The following is a 6,000-nucleotide window of genomic DNA, read 5'->3' on the forward strand; positions in this document are numbered from 1 at the left end:
AATCCAAGAAGGAAAGTAAAGGACAGTTTTGAAGCAGAAAGCGGCACAGTTGATAAAGAGAAAGTTCAGTGGGGGGGGGGGTGGTGGTGTATGGGCAGGATCGCGGCCCAGCCGACTGTGGCCGGGGTCTGCGCATCACCCCGCTTCCTCTTGTTGGCCTCTCCTCCTTGGTGAAGATGTCTCTTCCTCTTTTTTCTAAATTTTGTCTTCATTTTATCATTTTTATTTATGTATGTTTTTGTTGCAGTTTGGCCGGGGCCGGGTTCGAACCCTCCACCCTCGGTATATGGGGCGGGGGCCCTACTCCCTGAGCCAACCCAGATGAGCTGTGAGGTCCAAAGCTAAGGGGTGGGGGACTGTACTGGGTAATGTGCCGGGTTGTTTCTGTTATATGTCTCCTGTGATGGTTGTAGTTACCTGTATCTTGTTCTCGTTGCAGTGTTCTCTTGCTCGGTGTGCCCATTTGTTTACACAGCTTGTTTTCGTGTTTCTCTGCTCATGTGCTCGTGTCTCATCTGTCTTACGCCAACATTGTGACACTTGCCGTTACCCTTATCCTGCAGCGGGCTTTCTTACGCAGCATCCCATTGGCTTACGTGGCCTGATCCGAATCTCGTCTGCTCACGTCTTGCTTTTCGACCTACCCTAACAAACCTATCATGTTTTTCTGCCACAGAATATGTATAAACATTTAAATTAATACTTTCCTATAATCAAAAAGGTCTAAGTGTTAATTTTTTTCTTCTATATCAAATTCTTACTGCATTTACTATTGGTACATGAATTATTTTAAAAACATCTAAACATATTCTACATTTTGATAAATAATTTTTACATATTAAAAATAAAAATTTATTAGAACTACATCTTTAATCATATCTGCTGGGTTTTAAAAAATTAATTCAGATATCCAGGGAAGCGATTATTGCTGGAATGAAATTGGATTTGGTGAAAACTAGAACAAAAAGAAGTCATTTAGAGTAGAATCTGTAAGAAGCTACTGTCAGTTTATCAAAACTTATTAAGAACATGCTGGGAATAAATGAATGAGCTATTGAGAAGTAAGAGCAGGTGCTTTGGACCAAAGCAAACAGTGAATATCCACCAGCAATACTGAATCAGCCTTTGACGGAAGCTAGTAAAAGTGTTTCTCCGGTGAATTTGAATAAATTAGGAGAAACAAAATTTACCTTTAATTTAGAGCCCTTTTACTCAGATATTTGTTGATTATCAGAAAGTAGAACTTTCTAGGTCCTGCCTATTGAAATAACGTAAAATATGCACCTGACCATGGTCCTTGGCCACAGAGGCACCCACCAGTGACAGGTGTGGTGTTTTGAGTTGGGACAGAGCCTCAAGCTGTCCCCCTGGGTAGAGTGCTATGGCATCACAGTCACAGCAACCTCCAACTCCTGGGCCCAAGCGAGTCTCCTGCCTCTGCCTCCAAAGCAGCGGGGCCCAAGGGCACCCGCCACAACGCCCGGCTATTTTTTGGTTGCAGCTGTCATTGTTGTTTTTGGCAGGCCTGGGCTGGATTCGAACCGGCCACCTTAGGTGTATGTGGCTGGCGCCTTAGCCACTTGAGTCACAGGCGCTGAGCCTTGAGTTGGCCTTTGAGCATGTGCAGCTTATAGAGTTAATAAGCACGCAGCCTCTAGAACTGGTGCCTGGCACTGAGCTGGTGCTTGTGTCAACTCCTCATCCTTGTGCAGGAGGCAGAATTCCTGGAGCAGGAAGGCCTGACTGAGGTCCCAGGCCAGACCCTCTGCCAGCATCTTCTAGGAGAGGGACCCGGGGGAATTTGAGCAGCTGGAAACTGGTCCTCTTAAAACTCTGAGTCCTCCTTAAAAAGTCTCCTCATGCCCTGAGGTGTCTCAGTCCGAAGACCACAGAGTCACAGGACTATTACCACATTTTGCTGTGTAGAATGCACACTTTTTTTGCTCGATTTTTTTAAGAGAAAAATGAGGTTGCACAATATACATGGGTAGTACTAAGTCTATATCTATATCTACTTTTTTAATTCTTTATGCTTATCCATTAAAGGTGTGACCCTTTCTGTACCATGTTAAAAATAAATGCTAAAATTCCTTTATAGTACAAGTGGCTAAATATAAAAAAGTTTAACTAAAAAGTAAACCAAATATTTGTTTTCTTAAAAGTGTTGGCTGGAAAACATGGGTTCACATTATACACAGCAAAGTACGGAGTTAAGTAAATGTTAACACTTGAGCCTGAGCATGCACAGCTCTGTGTCTCCAGCAGGTGGCGCTATGCATCCATTGCTTCTTGGGTAAAGAGTGCATTGTGGCTTGGTAGCAAAAAATCTGATCTTAGCTTAAAGATCTGGATAAGTATCTTCCTATTCTTCTCCAGTGGTGGCAATTTTTAGTTCTCAGCCTGAGACAAAAGCTTAGTCTCCAGAATCCCGGTCAATTCTGTTTAACTGAACTTAACTAAACATAGTCAGTGGGAGCACACATGCTTCCTGGAATAGGGAGACCACTTTGGAGAGAATAATTACGCTCCAGAAACTCAGATGCAGAGAAATAGTTGTTAACTATTTTAGAGAATCACTGCTAAATCAGATAACATACAGAAGAAAAGAGAGTGTAAGGAAATTAGGAAGGGCCAACTACCTGTGGACACCAGATTTTGTCAGCCGTACACACTTGATAAACTCTATCCCACCTGTTAGTTGATCTCTAGGAGTCCCTCTGGCCCTGAGTTCATTCACATGGCACCAGTCAATATAATTCTTCTATTTCCTCCGACCAGGAGGACTTCAATCCCCCAGGCCCTTTAAAATTCAGTATGTCCAAGGCCAGACTAACAATTTTGCTTACCTCTAATCTCCCCTGTCTGTGTGGGCAGAATTTTGATAGTCCTGCCCCTTCCCTGGAGTGTGGGTGGGCCTTACCTAATCAGGTGAGCTCTCTGGACGAACAGAGGGGAGAGGCGTCAGAGAGTCTTGCAGCTGCCACAGACGTTCTCCTGGCAGCCTAAGGACCAACTGTCATGTTGTGGGAAGGGCTATGTGGCAGAAAATGGTAGGGAGCTGTTGGGGGCTGAGACCTCAGTCATATGACCTCAGTCAACAACCTGCATCAGCTTAGAAGCAGGTTCTGCCCCAGCCAGTTCCCCAGCTGAGGACACAGGGTAGCACACACTCTCGCTCCAGCCTCCAAAGACCCTGCACAGAGGGCCTGGCGTTGCCCAGGTGTCTGACCCACAGAAACTGGGTGAGAGGATCATGATGTTGTCTGAAGCTGCTAAGTGTGTGGTAATTTGTTACACAGCAACAGGAAACTAATACAGCCCCATATTTCTTTTTTTTTTTTTTTTTTGAGACAGAGCCTCAAGCTGTCCCCCTGGGCAGAGTGCCGTGGCATCACAGCTCACAGCAACCTCCAACTCCTGGGCTCAAGCGAGTCTCCTGCCTCAGCCTCCCAAGTAGCTGGGACCACAGGCGCCCGCCACAACGCCCGGCTATTTTTTGGTTGCAGCCGTCATTGTTGTTTGGCGGGTCCGGGCTGGGGATTCGAACCCGCCACCTTAGGTGTACGTGGCTGGCGCCTTAGCCGGCTGAGCTATAGGCGCCGAGCCCAGCCCCATATTTCAAAGAAAGATGTCATGTCATTATTTTCCTTCATAAAAGTACAGAATACTTAATGGCTATGTCTCTGGAAATTTATGAGTATGTGTATGTTCTGATATTTTATAACAAGCTGATAAAAAGTTAACTACCTGGCCAATAAATTTTAGCCTGACTTTCTTAGTAAATGTATTGCTTCGTGCTATAGACTAAATGTTCGTGTTTCCCATCCAAGGTCCTTCCAGTGAGTTAGAGACCTGATGGCTTTTAGTTCCGAGGTGGTCCCCATTTGCTCTCTCCCTCCATCCTCCCGGCCCTTGCTCGGGTTTGTGCCGTTGTCTTTGCCCCCTTCTCATCAGTGGCTGCCATGGCCCCAGACAATGTGCAAACATCCTCCCATGGCATCAAAGGGCCTCTGCATCCACCCAGACCCACTTCCACCCTCACCTTCTGGAAGGCTCCCTCTTCATTCTGAAGCAGAGCCTGAGAAGGCTTCTGTGTTTTCTTCCTGGACTTTGCTCACCCTCTAAATGTGACAGTGTCTCAGGCACAAGTCAGATTCTAACTGAATGTCGGGAATGACTGAGTACCTAAAGAAATCATATTTCAGTTGTAATTTACTTCCCATGTCAAACCTCATCCATGTGGCCACACATTCTAAAATTTTGATGACAAACAACATGCCTCACCTTGAATATACTGAATCCAGAATTTTTGAAATTTGAAAATTCAAAAATTTGAAATCTCTCTGCTGTAACTCTTCAACAGAGGTTCTCAGGCCAAGAAAATGTATAATTTAAGGCTCATCTTATTCGGATGATCAGGGATGTAGACAGTCACTCCCATAACTCATGTCAGTGCATATGCATTTTAAGCCCCCATAGATTTTGTTTGTCTCCTTGGTTGAATGACAAATCTAGTACTCAGATTATGATTTGGGAGCTGATTAACCTGGATGGTTAGAAGTCTTATGTCTTGTATAGCAATTGTAACATGCAGGCAGCCAAAACCATAAAGGCATGGTAACTGCCATAGTTGCATATCTTACAATTTAGAGACCGTTTCCCACCTGGGAGTCTATCAGAAGAAACAGCAGGGACTGTTCCTGCACACACTGTCAGGGAAGGGGGGAGAAATGAAAGAAAGCTTTGATTCCATTAATAATGCAGAAGAAATTTCCTTTTGTAAAATGCATCATGCATCATCTTAATGTTTCTTTTTAGGAGCTAAGTTTTCAGGGAAAGATGTTATTTTATCACTTTATAAAAGTCTAGAATATTTAATGGCTTAGTCTCTGGAAGGCTGTGTATTTTCTCACTTTTTTTAATAAGCTGATAAAAGTAGCTACCAAGCCAATAAGTATTAATCCCTGCTATGCCTCCAGAAATGACTCAGTAAATTTTTCTGCTTCACCATATGAACCAAATGTCTATGTCCCCCCCCCCCAATTCATATGTTGAAACTCTAATCCCCTATCTGTTGGTATTTGGAGGTAGGGGAGTGAAGTCATTAGGTTTAGACAAGGTGGTGCGGGCAGAGACCCTGAAGAGACCAGAGCCCCCTCTCTCACTGCTCCGTGGTACACAGAGAGAAGATGGCCAGCTGTCCTTATACCAGGAAGTGCCCCCACCACACATGCAATCTGATGGCATCTTGATCTTGGATTTCCAGGCTCCAGAACCATGAGAAACAAATGTCTGTAGTTCAAGTGCAATCTTTCATTATGGCAGCTTAGCTAAGCCATCTCAGCTTATAATTTCAGTTTCTTGGCTGAGTACTTAATTCTCATACTAAACCTCAAATAGCAAGTGGTGATGGGAAATTGTAGTTGTGCAGTGCTGGAATGTGGAAGCCTGATGTCCAGGTGCCTTCCAAGTCGGCTCCTTTCGGGCCCAGGGGCTCTGAGGGAGCATCTGTTTTGCTACTTTTTCTCCACTTTCTGGCAGGTGCTGGCAGTTCTTGGCACCCCTTGGTTTGTGGCTGCATCATTCCAGCTTCTGCCTCCTTTCTCACATGGCCTCTTCCCTCCGTGGTATCTGTGTCTGTGTCCTAATAAGAGCTCTCCAGCCATTGGATCAGGGTCTATCCTAATCCAGTTTGACCTCATCTTAAGTTGGTGACCTCTGCAAAGACCCGACCTCCAGGTTAGTCACATTCACAGAGTCCAGGTGGACAGATGCACATGTGCCCTTACTTACATATGACATGGCAATTTTGCATGTTCAGACATTCCCTCACTTCCACACCTGCCGTCCTCCTCCTGGCCTTCTTTCCCTGCAGCTCAGCTATGACCTTCAGTGGCCCTTTCAACCCTCTCCAAGTGGGCCTATCCCCCTGCAGTCCCATGCATTGTATTTAAAGAAGTGAAGCCTCAAGGCCTCAAGTGCAACTTAATATTTTTGTAA

The sequence above is a fragment of the Otolemur garnettii genome, unplaced genomic scaffold (genome assembly GCF_000181295.1).
Source record: "Otolemur garnettii isolate 467f Iridium unplaced genomic scaffold, OtoGar3 scaffold00027, whole genome shotgun sequence".
Taxonomy (NCBI): domain Eukaryota; kingdom Metazoa; phylum Chordata; class Mammalia; order Primates; family Galagidae; genus Otolemur; species Otolemur garnettii.